Source organism: Apis mellifera, linkage group LG5 (assembly GCF_003254395.2).
Source record: "Apis mellifera strain DH4 linkage group LG5, Amel_HAv3.1, whole genome shotgun sequence".
NCBI lineage: Eukaryota > Metazoa > Arthropoda > Insecta > Hymenoptera > Apidae > Apis > Apis mellifera.
This window is the reverse complement of record NC_037642.1, coordinates 6,414,120-6,432,061: the sequence shown is the minus strand read 5'-3', so window position 1 is coordinate 6,432,061 and position 17,942 is coordinate 6,414,120. Positions and strand designations below refer to the sequence as shown.

General features: G+C 39.8%; 2 protein-coding genes and 1 non-coding gene across 13 annotated transcripts in view; 2 read left to right on the top strand and 1 right to left on the bottom strand.

The window, feature by feature from the left end:
• LOC100578665 overlaps window positions 1-17,942 on the top strand; it is a 76,200-nt gene that overhangs the window by 17,801 nt on the left and 40,457 nt on the right. The gene's annotated exons all lie outside the window — the stretch shown is intronic.
• The window catches only part of LOC411079 (protein grainyhead), a 133,826-nt gene that overhangs the window by 92,433 nt on the left and 23,451 nt on the right, over window positions 1-17,942 (bottom strand). The window lies entirely within an intron of this gene.
• Mir9866 (microRNA 9866) lies at window positions 17,015-17,099 on the top strand. Its single transcript, NR_127347.1, has one exon. It is a non-coding gene; the product is annotated as a microRNA 9866 (primary transcript).

The following is a 17,942-nucleotide window of genomic DNA, read 5'->3' as shown; positions in this document are numbered from 1 at the left end:
CGTTAAAAGTAGAAAGTGATGGATACTTAAAAAAAAAAAAAAAAGATGTGCGTTATCTTTCGTAAAAAATCTCGACGATCTTTGCAAAAGTTTTTCGCTCCGTCCATGTTCGTGAAACTTAAACCGCCAAAATGGTAGCCCCTCTCCCCTCTTCCTCCTCCTCCTCCTTTTTCTTTTTCCTTTCGATCCACGTCTTCGAACGAACGCGGCCACGTCGCGGTCATGGCGAGACCTCGACGCGATCGTATATCAATCGTTATACCCGCGTACGTTGCGCGAATAAATATAATTATAAGTAAGAGCAAGGCTGGACCACGCCCTGTCTCCGCTCTACTCTCTTTTTCTCCCTCCCACTGTCTCTTTCACTTCTTCTCTCCCTCGTTGTCTCTTTCCCTCGAGTGGGACGACGAGTGTAACACGCTCGTGTACCAACGAGACCAGGCTACTCTTGCTCTCTCTCTCTCTCTCTCTTTTTCTCCCTCGTTCTCGCATCTTCGTCCAATCCTTTTCGACTCTCGCACGACACTGTCCTTCTCCTTCGAGTTTTGTACGTTCTCTCTTTCTCTCTCTCGCTCCCTCTTCGTTTTGCTCTCTTTCACACGTCTCGTGTCCCTCTTCTTACGGCACATTTCTCTCTCTCTCTCTCTCTCTCTTCTTTCTCCGCCGAGCGTTTTCTGTCTCTTTCCCGGTTTTCCTGTTCCGTCCTCGTCCACCAAGCTCCGATTCTCATTGAAAGCACGCTGCGCAGCACGATAAATGGGCTTAACTCCGGTCAGCTTCCTTTTCTCCTATCTTCCTACGGCATGCTCGCCATTTAAGAACGCGTGTCCTTTTCGCGAAATCCATCGGGGATGATCGATCGCCGCCTCGTGCAAAATCGTTCACTCGCGTTGTTCGAGATATTTATCATCCTTTGCGCTTCAAGAATGGTCGTTGAAAAATTCATTTCAATAATAATAATCGTGCAATATTCAAACTCGAAACATCTCTCACCCCTTAATGAAGCTTCGTTGGGAAGAATTATTTCTAGAAACAAAATTCGAATATCAAAAAATTGCTCTGTTTTCCAAAACAAATTATCCAAACTACCTCGGCTCTCCTCTTTTCTATTTTCGAAAACAAATTATCCAAACTATCTCGACTCTTCTCTTTTCTATTTTCCAAAACAAATTATCCAAACTAGCTCGGCTCTCCTCTTTTCTATTTTCGAAAACAAATTATCCAAACTATTTCTGCTCTCCTCTTTTCTATTTTCCAAAACAAATTATCCAAACTAGCTCGGCTCTCCTCTTTTTTGTTTTCCAAAACAAATTATCCAAACTAGCTCGGCTCTCCTCTTTTCTATTTTCCAAAACAAATTATCCAAACTAGCTCGGCTCTCCTCTTTTCTATTTTCCAAAACAAATTATCCAAACTAGCTCGGCTCTCCTCTTTTCTATTTTCCAACAAACGCCTTCTCGTCCGAACATGTCGGACGATGCATTAACGCGAAAAAGAAGGAAAGAGAAGAAAGGAAAGGCTGGCTCGCTCGCAACGAAACTGGCAAGGAACACGAGCCGCTACCTAGATCCCGCCCCATCCCATCCCCCGCGAAACGAGCACGAGCACGATGCGTACACGTTATCGTATCGCCGCGACATAACTCTCGAAATACCAATACTCATCGATGGAACAACTTGTGGACAAGGAGCGGTGTAAAAGTGGTATGGCCGCGCGTCTTATCCGAGAGAACGACGAGTATCCGGTCCACGAGTGTGTAAATCAGGAAGGGAAATGCCGGCCGCGTATTTTATAAGCGCGCACGCCAACAAGATCGGCGTTAATGTAAATTGCGAGAAATATTTACAAGGATCTTCTCTTCCTTCTTCTTCTTCTTTTACTTCTTCCTCTTGGAGGCTCTTTTGAAATCTGGTTCGAAATCTCCTTCCACGTTAATAAGTCAGGGTTAATTCGTATCGAGAGAGAAAATGAATACTTGTACTCGTGGAAAATTGGAAATTTTTACTTTGAGAGTACGTTGACTTCTCTTCACCGTTGAATTAAAAGTATATTTTCCTAGAAATCGTAGGATAATTCTTGGGAAAGGGGGCTTAAAGTCGTCTAGAATTTATCGCTAATTAAATCTATCCGATCGAAGGATTTCCAACGCGTTTCTCCCTCTCCCTGTTTCCAATCCTTTTACCACGACGTTCCAAATTACCATTTATCCATTTCGACGTCCACTCGTCGTGTCTCTTACGATCGTTTCCATTCACTGTTACTTAAATTACACGTTCGTATTACTGGCTACGATGTCTGGCTCGCTGTATACGCCGGAGTCGTGATTTAATAATCTCTTTTTTTTTTCTCTCCCCCTTTCCCTCGGTCGTTTAATCAGTGGAAAGCGAACGACTTTTGCAACTCTGTTCTAAATCAAAATCGCCCGATAGTTTGTCTCGATTTCTCTGGCCTGGCGCTGGTGTTATCCGTGTCGTTGGACATGCAAATCGACGTGTTGATCGATGCGACGGGGGGCTCTAGTTTCACTCCGATCACGTTGGATCACATCCGTGGACGTACGATCCCTCCCGATCACGCCTCGATAACCCCTCGCTTATGAGTTATTCTGTCGTCCGTCCAGGAAGCACGCGTTTGAAATATTGTTAACCCTCTCAGCCGTGAGCCGCTGTTAATGGGACGGTGTTAAACCCGTTTCATTGCTCTTAATAATTCTGAAACGTGTAATTAAGATTGCGAGGAGAGAGAGACTGGTGCGAATCATCGAGACTGTTGGGGATTATTTTCGAAGATTACGCTCGAGGTGTTATGTTAATTTGTACATTTTTAAGAGGCTTGAATTTCCATTCTCCGCATGAATATTCTCACATGAAATTATTCATCGAACAGTATCCAACTATTGGATATTAAATACGGAAATAACATCCGTTGAACTTAATTTTTCACAAGCATTCCACCGAAAATAATAATCGAATAATCCCTTTTAGCAAGCTAAAAACCACGTTTCCACGCCCCTTTTCTCGGTGCATTCTCGGAGATCGCGGTTGAGAGAGTGGAACGATAAAGGGAATCGCGTTGAGGGAGACGGGGAACGGACAAGGATGAAAGAAAGGTTCGTAAATCAAAAAGTCGGTCCTCTGACACGGTGTGACGTAAGAAAAACAGCTGGGATAACACGAAGCCGCGATACGAGCCGCGTTCGCCACGTCCGTGTTGAGCGCTCGTACGTAAGGCGGCCGCGACGAACAATCGAGCGAGATAGCACAAGCGCTCGCTAATTCCGACCGATTGTGCTCCCTTCGTGGCTGTCGTTCAAAATGCGAACGCGTGAAAAAGAGAAACCTGACCGACCGTTGGATCCGTCTGGACGTCTCCCCTTCCTTCTTCCTCTCCCCTCCTCTTTACCTCGATTGTGCTCTCTCGATGAGCAGCAGAATGAAATACGTTTCCATCTCTTCTCTTTCCTCCTCCTCCTTTTCTTCCAGACCGTGACCTCCCTCCTCCCCCTCTTTTTGTTCCCCGTTTTGGGGATGAACGTGGTACACAACGTTTGTCCGACGTTTTTTCACTGGTGTATGGTTGTTGTCGAGAAAAATCAGGATGGTAGAAGAGAATGGGGTGTGGAGGAGGATTCGGATCGTTGATTGCGCATTTCAGAAGCGTGTTTGATCTCTGATTCTATTCAAAGATAAAAAATTCTTCTATTTAAAATCTTCTCGGCTTCTTGAACGATATCTAATATATTCATTTGTATATCCAGAAATCGAGTCGTTCGTTTAAAAAAAAAAAAACTCTCAACTGGAGAGCATTTGAATACGATGAATTTTCATCGATCCTCTTTACTCCGTTTACTTTTGCCAACAATTCGCGTGTTTTCTCAAATGGAAACCGCACCAAGTGTATCCATCTCCACAATCAATATATATATATATATATATACACACACGTAGATTCACAAAAGGCAGCCAATAAGTATCGGCGCGTGAACGCTCGTTCACGCGTGTGCGTGCACGTGTCACCTCTCTCTTTCTCTCTCTCTCTCTTCACTGTCTTGGCAAAGTATGGCCGAAGTGGCGGCGGCGGTTCGAGTCTGTCTGTCGCGACCCGCGGTAAGCAAAGCAAACGACCTTCCGTGGAATCTGGACAACCTGTCTGCCCGCCTGCAGTCGAGAGAGAGAGAGAGAGACCTGCACTTGTTCCAAGTCTCGCTACGTTCCTTCTCTCTTTCGCTTTCTCTCTCTCTTCTGCAACCTCTGCCCCACCTATATACATCCATCCGTCTCGTTTCAAACCGCGCCGCTACCAACTGCACCGAGGGTGTCCCGACCCTTTACTTATCGTTCGCCGATGCAGCGCGGTATGAATGGAACCAGAAGAGTGGAAGGAGTTTCACCTACGACCAGCCCTCTCTCTCTCTCTCTCTCTCTCTTTGAGCGCGAATGGTGCCGCCATTTACGCGCTGAAACGCGTAAAAACTTCCGGTCGCGAAGAAGGAGAATATTTGTTGAAAGGAGGAGGGGATTTTCTTTTTATTTTCGGCGGGGCTTTGATTACTCGAATTCTGGATATTTGAAAGAAATTGTGTATATTTATTATTCGCGAGTATAATTTTGAAATTTTCGTTTTATAAAGTGTTTAAAAGTTCGGTTTAATAAATAATATCCGACGCCGTTTCTCTCTTTCGGCCTTCGATCGTTGAGACTTGGAAAAGAGAGACAAGAAATTTGAGAATGATTGAAAATGGTTCGGTTTCATTTTCTGGAAGATTGGCTCGGAAGAAGGATAGGTGACAGCGTATTATGGATCAGGATGGATCGGCCCCGACTCGGTTCTACTTATGCAGGTAATTTGTCACTCGTATAACACGGCCAGATTAATTTCGTTCGAAGTTGTCTCGTTCTCAAATTTCTGATAAATGCCCCTTCGATGAATTTATTTATACCGATATCTTTAGATTATCTTGCGATATCTTAAAAATATACAAAGGTTATGAATTTAAATTAAGTTTCAAGCTGGAAGATAAATTTTTTTAATTTTTTTCTCTTTTCTTTTCGAATTTATGCATATCGAACAAATAATAATACATTTATTACGAATTAATTCTAATAATTAATCGCTATATCTTGCAATTTTTTTCAACGGTAAATTATACTTAGAAGGGAGAAAAAAAAAAGTAATAGTTTTTAGATAATATCGTCTGTAATATCCCTCAATCAAGAAAAATAGGATACAGCCTTGGGATATATCGATATATCAATCGATGCAGCTACTTGATACTTTAATTCAGCGTGTCTCCCCCTCTATATCGTAAACTCTCTGATATGACTTATCCCTCCCTATAACCGCCTATTATCATCAAAAGCGAGTGTACCGATGCCACCGCAAGAGGCGCAAAAACGAGTCATCGTATCTCCTCCTTCCTCCTCGCCTTCCTTCGCCCGTTTTTCATTTTCATTACTTACTCGATAGTTCGAACGCAACACGTACGCACAACACAGTTTCCTATATCGTTTCATGTGTCAATTTGAATTTCTAATTGTGAAAAAATACTGCTCGATAATAACATTCGGGGATTGGTGGTAGCATGCATATTTATGAGAGTCGAATTTAATCGTGCGCGTGGTGGTTTGCTAATAATGGCCGGAGCATTTATTTCGCAACAAATAATAACATTTTATAACTCTATACAGATAGCGTAATAACAATTTGTTACCAAACGGTCATTGTTAATTATTTTACTTTAAGTCTTTAAGAAAAAAAGAAAAGAGAAAAAATCTGATGATTTATATACCGCATTCCCATAACGGTCGAAGTTCTTTTTCTTTTTTTTTCTTCCTTTTCCACTCGTAATTTTCTCTGGTTTCTCCGTTTTAAATCAACTTGCAGCGTGTCATTCGTTTAATGTCGTTTTATTTCATTGGATTTTATTTTCGATCCGAGACGTAGATCGATTGTTCATGATCGAACGAAGTTTTATTGTTGGAAGTTTAATTTATGATTCTTCGACTGATTCGCGATTCGAGCGTGATAATTAATATCGTTTAAGATTTCTTAGCTTTAATACATCATAGTTTTATTACAGTAATATCGAGAATGGTCTACACTTTGGCGAATATTTTTTTCTATACGAATATCTCTCTCTCTCTTTCTCTCAACGTGGAATGAAATAGTTTGAAGAAAATATCGAGTCGGGATTTTTTTTTCTTTAAATTTCTCTTTTTATCTCGTGTAATTATCGATGAATAATCTCAAGAATAACAATATCATCATGATAAAATTAAATGCAATTCCATAAAAAATTTTACGTTCCATTTAGGAATAAAAAAATTACTAAAGGATAAAAGAAGAAGGTTCCCTCCCTCCTTAATCTTATTCTTCTTGAATCGAAGAATCAAAGAGATATTGTTACTGTAAAAATTGTCGTTGAGAGTTTCCTCCGCGATATAATATCAGTCGATGGCTGGCCATCGCCATCGCCATAAAAGGAGGACAAATCGCTCGTTGAACGATCCAATAAACGCGTCGCGTATGCTCCACGATCCGTGATCCACAGGGGGAAAAAATAAAACTTTACTGGCAGGATTTTCACGAGCGGCAATTAACACGAGTTGGGAAGAAGATTTAAGGCGGAAATCTTGGCCAATGAGAATGGCGCATCATGTCTATTTTAGGGACGCCGATGAATCACTTACCGTAAGATTTCCATCGTGTTTTTTGTCGAAATTGTCGCCGACGATTTATTACCGTTTCGTGGAATTTCTTCTCTTCTCGATGATTATTTTTCTCTTCTTTTCTTTTTTTTTTTTTTCGTTATTTTTATCCGTTACCTGTTTTGCCTCATGATTGCAGAATTTTAAAGAACGAGATCTTTTTAAAGCTAAGGTAATAAGAATAGATATATCTGATAATGATCGATAACGTAATTTCTCAATCGTGAATATCATCTCTCATCGAATGTCTCTTTAACAAATTTTAACAAAATCGTGATATCTCAAAGTATTTAATTTTTCACTATAATTATATAGGTAAATTAATCTATTTCGTGGATGGAAATCAATTTATCGATCGTTCCTTTTCTTTTTTCCGAAAAAATATTCACAAGGCGTGTCCGGCGTACGACGTAATTAGAATATTGGCGATATACTTGTCATCATCTTTAGAGCCTATTCCCGGTGATCCGTAACCTTCCTCGAGGGGGGGATTTTACGTGGCAATCCCCCGTGAAGGACGCATTAAGGGACGTTAAGTGGCGTTATTCCAAGTTTACGTCCCTTACGGCCAAAGCCTTCGCTACGTGACTCGTCCGATTTGGAATTTCATTGAAACGGGGATAAATAAGCTTAACGGCGCATAAAACACCGCCGCTTGATAGTCTCGTTTAAGAAGCGTACACCGGGGGGGATCCGATTCGACGAGAGGTTGATAATTTAACTCGCGCTCACTTTCGCCTCGCCGATTACTCGAGGGTTGCACTCGAGCGGTTATCTCACTTAGCTTGATTGCATGGCTTGGAATTTTGCTTAAAATCGGTCGTCTTTTCTTTTTTTTCTTTTTTAATGTATCCTTAATTGCCGATAACTAAACTGTCACTTTTGGTTTTCAAACTTTGAAAATAAACAAAGCGAAAGTTTGGTTTCAGAGATTTGCGAATTGAAGTTATTTTAATAAGGATTGTTAAGAACTTTTGATTGTTCGAGGAATTATTAAAAAGAAAGAAAAAGAAAAAGTTCATTGAAATATCGAAGGAAAAATCAATCTTACCCTAATAATCGGTTATCTCCAACTATATTTATATTTTACAACACGGGTTGTTTCTGATCTATCCTGATCGTCCAACGGCTGATTAGCAGGCAAAAACCTCGCAGGCAAAAATGGTTACTACGCGCCGATTAATGAACGCTGTTTAATCCGTGGAGCGTGAAAACCGGCCGGGCGAAAACGTTTAATTCCCGCTCAATCGCGGAATAAATCAAATTATTCAGAAAATCTTATAAACATCGTTTCAACGACATTCGCCGTCAAATCGATCTCCACTCTTGACCAGTTTCTTTAATCGAATCGAATTTTTCGTTATAATTAATACGGCGAATAAAAAGGAAGAGAGAAAAAGTTTTAACGTCAATCAGGCATAAACGATCCATCAGATATTGGAACGTGTACATGCAGAACTCTACTCGAAAATTCACAATATTATAATTTCTTATTGCTCGACGAATTAAAATGTAATTCCAATTTATGTTTTATCAATTCATATTCAATCTCGTACGAGACATTGTTTTATCACAGCTTGTTGTGCGATCAAAAAATAAAAATACTATTCCTTCAGCCTTACTTAAACAAGGAATTTCCACATTCTCGATCAGATGCATTATACTATCACGGTAAAATCGTATTCGATATACGCGCAGGAGTTTTTCTTTCTTTCTTTCTTTTTTTTGCAGTTGTCCCGCACACGCGAGAGGTGGTCAATTCCGATATCCCAGCCACCGATTATATTAATTACGAGCGCGCGAGTTATGAAACGGACCAGATGCCGCGTTGATTTCTGCTTCATTCATTAACCAGCCTTCTATAATTGCGCGCGGCCGATCGCAAGTCGGCCGTAAAGTATCGCCCCGACGTTACACGGCCGGCCACCGATAATTATCGCGAACGATGGATATCGATCGCCGGCATATCGATGAAATATCGTGGCGAGCGGTTACCGCGAAACTGTGGTAAATAGGGGGGGGGGGTAACGCGGCTCGATTCGTTAACGAGCCGATCCCCAATCGTTCGATTACCACGGTATTCATTAACTGCTGCCCGGCTTTCGCCCTCCTTTTCCCTCCTCGCCTTTCTTTTCCATTCCGCGCGATCTTTATCTCTTGTCTCTCCATCTATCCTTATTTTCTTCTCTTTTATTTGTCTTCCAATCTTTCCATTCCCAATTTTCTTTTTCCAACGGCTGCCAAATTATTCTTATGGATCGTAGTAGAGAAATTCCTTCCGTATATTTCTTGTCTGTCCGTCTATTTTTTCTTTCTTATTTGTCTTTCGATCCAACGTTTTCCAATCTTTTTCCAACAGCTGCCAAATTATTGTTATGGATCGTAGTTGTAGCAGAGAAATTCCTTCCTATATTTCTTCTCCCATTCCGCGCGATCTTTATCTCTTGTCTCTATCGTTGTCCAATTGTCTATCTCTCTCTATCCTTTTTTTTGTCTCTTATTTGTCTTCGAATCTTTCGATTCAACGTTTTCCAATCTTTTTCCAACAGCTGCCAAATTATTATTGCATTTATGGATTAGTTGTAGTAAAGAAATTTCTTCCGTATATTTCTTGTCTGTCCGTCTATCGTTATTTTATTTATTTCTTTTATTTGTCTTCGAATCTTTCGATTGAACGTTTACGAATCTTTTTCCAACAGCTGCCAAATTATTATTATGGATCGTAATTGTAGTAGAGAAATTCCTTTCATATATTTCTTCTTTCATTCCGCGCGATCTTTATCTCTATCGTTATTCTTTCTCTCTTATTTGTCTTCGAATCTTTCGTTTCAACGTTTCCCAATCTTTTTCCAACAAATTATTACATTTATGGATTGTAGAAAAGTTCCTTGCGCACATTTCTTCTCCCATTCTGCGCGATCTTTATCTCTATCGTTATTCTTTCTCTCTTATTTGTCTTCGAATCTTTCGATTCAACGTTTCCCAATTTTTTTCCCAACAAATTATTATATTTATGAATCGTAATAAAAAAATTCCTTATCTGTCTATTTATTCGTCTTTTCCTTCGATTCAATCTTTTGGCCAAATCAATATAGATTTACGGATCGTAGTTAAGAAATCTTCGTAGGAAGGAAATTCTTCTATAAAAATAATTTGAAATTATCGAGAACAATCGAGTTCCTTTCGTCCTTCCTTTCGATTCCTTGAAATTTTATACGCACAGAGGCTTTTCGCATTCATTTCCATTCCTCTTCTCCTTCCTTCTCTTCCCTCGTGCAAAATTTCCACTATTTCCACAAGAATCCGCAATTTACGCGCGCGCGATAATTTCCTAAAGGGGACGAACGGTTAACAGGCGTTTACCGTTAAAACGATTTTCCACCGCGCGGAGGAAGAGAAGTCCCATTGAGATCGTGTTTCACATTCGTCGGCCAGACTCGTCGGCGGAAGCGTTAAATTGGCCCTTTTTGCCGCGTCGCCCTCGCGCCACTGTGCACGGAATCCGGTTTAATTGGAAAAATTGGTTTCCCGACGGTAATTACGACGGGACGATCGTTGAATCGAATCGAGGTATTCCACGCGGATCGAGGGATTCCCACTGTTGGTAAATGGCGATCCTCTTCCTGTTAAATAGGCGTGTTCTTCCTGATGTCGCGCGGAGGACGATATCCTCATACGCTTGATCGAAGATTGTAAAGTTATCTTTACGGCCTTTGACACAGCGCAAGCGTCCAAGTGAGTACGAATCAAAGAGTTAAGATTAAAATTGAGCATTTGGATATATCGAGAATTGAGATAGAAAGTTTACTTTTTTAAAAATTGGTCAGATTCTATGTATACTAAAATTTTAGAAATTTCGAATATTTGAGTAAATAATATCAGGAGATGGAATGTTTCGAAAGTTCGAATTGAATTGAAATTGAATAATGAGATTGAAGGATTAAGAGTTTCAATTTGATCGTATTCAGCATCGTATCGAATGAGAAAAAGGAATGGGGGAGGCGTTATGGGATTAAATTTGATAATAATCAAAGTATGGAGCGAGCGTATTCGAATGTTGTTAAAAATTCAAATGGAAAGTGGAGAAATTAAACGCGGAATCAATCTTTGAGGACTTTCTTTTTCTCTCAACTGTCACAACAGGCCGTAAAAGATAATCGTATGCCTCGTACCATTATCTCGTAGCCGTGTGCGATACCGATGACGAAATGTTGTTACGTTCTATCAACCCGGTCGGATCCTATGGAATTTAAATGAGTTTCTCCAAGGTGGTTTCTCTCTGGCTATCGATAAACGGTGCAATTACAAACCGACTTTAAAAATCCACCTTTAATCGGTGTCTAATTCCAATAAGCTTGAAACGAATTCACGATATCGCGCTTTCGAAGTGGCGGAAGTGACGCACGAAACGCGGCAAAGAATTAATCACGGTGAATAATTTCATCGTTTTAATTCCTCATGATATCTTCTGCAGAGAAGCATTTTAGATCGTTCTAAATATTTTTCTCGTTTTCTTTCCTACTGACGGATTTCCTGTACTCTTTTTTTTTTCCAGAACATCAGTGATTTTATTTTTCGTAATGGTAATCATATTTTTGTAGCACTGTATACTTTCTCTGGAGTTTTCGTTTATATTTTTTTGAAATGATTTTGACTCGTACAAAAATACTCGAGATTGATTTCAACGATATTTGAGGATTTATTAAAACGATTAATTAAAATTGCAATTGCAAATAAAAGAAAAGAATAATATTTGGGACAGCAATGATATTGAAATATTGACAGAAAACGTCGAATTCGCAATTAACAGTGTGTAACTTTATTTATTTTCGTTATATTTTTTCTCTCGAAGTCTTATCCATACCCAACTAGCGATCAATCTATACCTCGATCGAATCCTATACAGGTTTGCTACTAGATAGGTTTATGATTAAAGATGGGAGAAAGAGAGAGAAAGAGAGAGAGAAAAAAAAAGGAGAAGAGCCGTCTTATCTAAGAGGAGAGGAACATCGTTTTATTAATGAAACGTCCTCTCGATGGAAAATTTGCGTTTACGATGCATGATAACCAAGCATTAATCGTGTAACGGTTACGGCCATTAAAACGATTAAATCGGTCGAATGGATTAGAACGAGACTGCTTCTTTTTTTTTCTTTTTATATATATATATGTATATATTTCTATTCTTTTATCTCGATTTTTCTTTTCTTCTTTTTTTTTTTCCGATAATCGAACAAGAATCGAGAGACGAAATATTTTCCGTAAGTAAAATTTTGCGCGGGAATAATTTGAAAAATCGATCATCGCGTTATCTCGGCCGATAAATCGGAGAACGCTGAATCGAGACAAGTGATTCATGGGGTGCGCACTTAAGGGCATTAAATCTTGGAACTTTTTTTCTCGCTTTCTTTCCCTTCGTTTAATCAACGGATGATCGGTTTTACGAGGTGTGGTAGCTGTGAGATATATGCCTCGCATCGAGAATGAATAGGACGTGGATCTTTGATGAACAGTGGTTTTATTTATTATATTAATTGGTTGCAATTATTTTACGATTCAAACGTTTGGAAATATTATTTGTTGTAGATTTTTTTTCTTTTATATATATATATTTTTAGAGTTATATAATTTAACAGAGTACTTTATAATACAGTTACTTTGTAATCAAGTATTTACAAGTTTATCGAGTTTTCATCGATACTGCAAATTCTTGACATCCTTTGACATCATTGTTTTTTTCAAATAATTAAATCATAATATAAATGGAAATAGTTGTACTCCATCCAGTTTGTCTCATAAATATTCCGTATAATAAATATTTAATAATCGGCAGGAAGTAATAAAATCGAATCCACTGTATTAATGCAAAACGAATTATTATAAATTGTAATTTCCCATTAGAACGAAGAATATTTAATTTTTTTCTTCCTTTCTCGAATCTATAAAAGTATTTCTAGAGTAATTATGATAGCGCAAGTCCATTTACTTAATAGTAGATACGAATAACAAATATTCCCATTTATCGCGATCTCGTAAATAATTCATATTATCGTAAATCTTATCTTACGTTAAAAACCAGATAAAAATTCATGACTTAGACGATCTAAAAAAAGAAAAATCAGAAGAACACATCATCCGTTCATTCGAAGAATCACGCGTTCGATCGCCATAGATCGCAATCGTCCTAATTGTACCTCCTCCTCCTCCTCCTCCTCCCTTACAATCGATAGAGAAAGAAAGAAGAAGAAAAAAAGAAACGAAACGAAAGAGAATCGGTAGAAGACAAAAAAGAAGAAAAAGCGGAACGAAAGAGAGAACCGAAGAAAGAGGCAAGAATTGGTAGAACGAGAAAAAGAAGAAGAGAAAGAAAAACAGAACGAAATGGAAAAGAGATCCCTCACACAGCCCTCGTTCGTCCACGTTCGACCCTTTAATTCGCTTTCTTCAGCCGTTCCTCGAATGCCGTGAAATCACTTATCCGTTGTCTGAACAGGGACGACGGTGCCTATCTCGTGGAGAGTCGCGTGTTCCTCCCGCGGTTGCAACATTATTCCTAGGTTGAAGTCGTGTTAAAGGGTATTATTACGCGTATCCGATGGCGAGGCGCAGCTACGTACGTTTCCAGGGCAAAAACACTGCTCGATCGCGTTCCTAGATAAATCGCGGCTGCTCGATCCGCCTCAGGCCAGCCTCCCCCCTCCATATTTTGCGAATTTATGCGTACTTCAACCGAAATCCGGATTATATCGGTGTGTATCGATGATATAATTTTTAATTATCACGTTATAACGGGTATTAGAAGAAAGATTGTAATTATTTTTACGAATACATTTTATTCAGTAATTATTTTTTACCTTTTGTTTTTTCTTTTACAGCTGTAACGTTGTTCGATTATTTTTATAGAAAAATAATAATAGATAGACGGATCGTTACGTATCGTTAAAGGTATTTCTATCGTCGTGTGAACAGTTACGATGAAAAGTATCGTGTTCGATTATAGCGATTGCGACAGGATCTCTCGATAAAGAAAAAAAAAATTGTAAAAGAAAAAAAAACACGACTCTAAATTTTCCTTAAGAAAAATTCAAGATTAATTTCTTGCGGTTTTGTTCCTTCTCACACTCTCCTTTTGCGATATATAATCATTATTACTCGAGTTTCGAATTTTCTGAAGGATGAAACAAGAAAAATATATGATACAACACTGATCTAGCTCCGCCAATAACACGTACGCTATATACATAATGGAATTACGAATTGTCGCGTTGCATACAATGAAACCGCGGCGCATTGCAACCATGCGCCACAACAATCACGTGCCGGCTCTACGATCTAACTGCACCCGCATATATATATATACACAATCGCGTGCCATAACCTCACATTCCAACCTCGCATCTTTCTATCTCCGTTCCATCGCCCGTTTCAGAAACTTAAGCAGCGTTTACGTAACTGATAATACTTCGATACATTCACTTCATTTCTAAAAGAAAATACGAAAGCGTTTATTACGTCAGTTCATCGAATACTCTAGAAAGTCTCGATTCGACTCCTCCCCCCTCTCTCTCCAATAACGAAAAACTCGAAGCCTTATATCGCGCTTAAACAGTCCACCAAACCGATATTCCACATATTTCGAGCACCATGAAATGATTGTAATCACGCGGATTAATTGTTCCTCGGAGGCAAAACGTGTGTGTATGCATACATTCCATGGAACGTAAAATACAGAGGAAAGGAGGACAAAAGAAGTTTCGATAATGAGAGTCTCGTTAAGAAGAGATCCACGTTAATTTCTCAGCTTGCTCGAACAGAGAGAGGAGCAGCTCTCTTTCGATCGATCTTTTTCGACCGATTCCGATCAGGTCAGGCTTCCCCTTTGGCCGAAACGGAAGAATCACGTGGAGGATGCGTCGTATGCGGCGTTGGAACGCGATCGACGTTCGAGGACGGAGGGGGGGGCGAGGAGAGAAGGGACGACGAAAAAAAAAAAGAGAAGAGGAATCGAGGGGACGAAGGAAGAAATGTTGTTGGTGGTTGCGAGTCGATGGAGCATCGTAATTCGATAAACGTAGAGATGGGTGATTTTGCGACGGTTTTCTGGGTAGTCCAGTCCTTGGTGGCAAAACACGAAGGCGCTCGGTCGGGATGCTGGTCGATCACGTGGCATGATGGCGAATCGGGACGGTCTCGAAAGGGGAGAAGGGTTTTATATATATATATATACGCGGTGGACGCGCGTGCGCGCTGGAGATGCGCGTGAAGGGGGCCTGTGGCGAGGCGCGCGTTTCGAAAAGAGAAGAGAAAGGGGGAGGGGAAAGGAAGGCGAAGGACACACCGGTGGGAATTAACAGGAGAGACGGACGACGCGGAGGTCCGTCGTAGCTTTTCCCCGTACCACCTTGCTCGATGGGCGGCCATCTTGCTCCTCCACCTTCGTCCACCACATCTCCTTGCCCGCCTCGTCCTTTTCTCTTCACCTCTGTTACCGTTCTTCGCTCCTCGTCACGGTCGATCGTGTGTGCACGTCAAACGGGAGATCGAAGGTTTTTCTTTCTTTCTTTCTTTCTTTCTCTCTCTTTTCGTTTCGAAACGAAGGTTTTTTTTGTTTCTTTATGTAAATGATGGTTTTCGAAAATATTTTTCGATGGAATTATTAAATCTGTGCATTTATGTATGGAGTTTCTTAAAAATTCGTCTAATTATTTGTACCTTTCTTTTTTTTTTCCACGAGATCGATAAAACGTTGAGTAATAACAGTGTGCGGATATTAAAATTATAGAGATAAAATATTGGAAGGTGCGAAGTGTTTTTAAAATCGAAAGTCACGTTCAATAATTCTACGTTGTAAATAGATAAGAAGCGTGGTCTCTTAGCGACGCCCTCGGGCGATAAGTGTGTTTATATTGGAAGGAGAAATTCCGGCAGTTGCGGCGTGGTAACGATACGAGTCGTATGGAGATATCGGCGCGCGGTAAATATACCCATGTTATACTTATTTATTATTTATAAGCTCGCTTAATAATCACGTTAACAATTAATCCGTGAATATCGATTAATTTAAAAAATACCATTACGCGCGTGTGTGCGTTAAACGCATGTATTATTTATCACAATCTCTTTACTCTATTAACCTCGATATTTCTTCAACGAAGAAACCGATATTTTATCCTTTAACGTGATTCTTGAATCGAGTCGAAACAAAGTCGTTTATTTCAAACGATAAGAGATCTTAATAAAGAATCGTCGTTTTACTTTGTGAAAAAGTTATTCGTTTTTCAAACTATATAAGCCGTGGCTAATGGAAAATTTTCGTTTTCGGACAGTTTTAAAGTAATTTTCGTATTCGAAAGAACGATCATCGTAAAATTGATTCTTTTCTGATTCTTTTTTGTCATGGTAAATCCAAATGGAATTTTATTAATCGATGTTTCTACCTTTCTTTTTATATTATATCTTATTTTAATATGTACAGGAATATCAGAATGTGTTTCGCTTTCCATTTTATAGGCTTTCTCTCTTTTGAATCGGTGCGTTAAGAATAGACAGTACATAGCGGTGGTTAGATGCTTTTATAAAATCAGTTCGATCAGTCGAAGCTCCAATGCATTGTGTTATACATTGTGCAATCTGTTCTATCGATCAATTATATTTGCCTTCTATCGAACTATCAATGGATAATTTAAAAAATTTACGATCCTCGATACCCTTTCCCTTTTTCCTTTGCAACAGAGGATTCAAAATACAACATATCGAATCTTCCTCGAAAAAGATCCTCATTTAATTCCCTTCAAATTTTCTTTATCACTTCGAATCGCCTCCAAAATACCGACTAATCTCCTGGTCAAGCAAAATTCAATTTCACCCCCTTTCAGTTCACTCGAAATTAAGAAAAAAATTCTCCTCTTTTTTTTAAGTTTTTCAACTTAACTTAAGTTAATAGCTTTCCTCTTTTTAACTCTTTTTAACTTAGGATACACCCAGCCCTTATACAGCGTCGAAACAATTTCTCCGCTTGGGGAGAGATACCTACCTACCTACCTACCTACCTACCTACCTACCTACCTACCTACCTACCTACCTACCTACCTACCTACCTACCTACCTACCTCCTCCTCCATTCTAAGTTATTTTCCAAGCTAAAGCTGAAAAAAACCTAAATTTTTCCCACGTGTTGGGCCGAACGATCGAGATTTCCGCCGTGTCGAGGGATCGGCGCAGCAAGAAACGCATCTCGATTCAGGCCTAGCTAGAGAGTTCATCGTGGGGAGCGCGGGGTATCGATCGGGGGAGCAGCAGCTTTCGAGGATGAGAGGATTCGAGTCGGCGGGGTATGAGTAATACGTTCAGGCATGTACCTCGTATCCCCTTGGCTCGCAATGCCCTCTCCCTCCCCTCTTCCCTCCCCTCATCGAGCGAGATTTTTCTTGCACGCGCCGCGTGCACGCACGCACGCACGCACGCACGCACGCTTGCTCGCCGACCGCGCCACTTCTTTCCCTTCCCTTATTTCGGCATTAGTTCTTACGGGGCTGAGGCAACATAAGGACACCACCAAGACGACTAATTGGAGTTCTTTTGCAGGCCGGGGGACGGGATACGTGCATCCATTTCAAGTACAATTAAAATCGTTTGGGAAATCGCCAGCTGTGGACGTCGTCGCGGCTCTTGCATGTAGAAGGGGAGGGGGGCGCGACAGGGGTGAGAACGTGTTTCCATCGATGGGGAGGATTGCTCGGTTTAGGTGTCGTAAATCTTTTTTTTTGGGGGGGGAGGGAAGAGGATACGTAAATTCGATTGACATGATGCGAATACGTGGATAGATTTATGATGTAGGAAAGAAGGAAAGAGAAAGGAGGATAGGTTTTAAAGAGGAATTAGTTTCTCTCGTGTAATAAGATTAGGTCGAATTCAAATTCATCTTGGAATGATGAGAAGAGAAGTAAATTAGATTTGATTCACTGAAAAAGAGATAAAATTTTAGAGTAATTTTTTTTTTTTTTCGTTTGAAAAGAAGGAAATTATTAAAGATTATTTTTCCAACGTTCTAAACGTGGACCGAATCGAACGTAAATGTTTCTCTTTAATTGATCTTCCTCGAGAGATACATACGTTTCTAATATAAATAATTCGATTGCAGATGTTCGTGTATTTATTCGAGATTCATTCCACGTATTTAATTATTTTGCGTAAAGAAAATTTAGAAAATCTAATTTTGAAGAAGAGTTGATATCA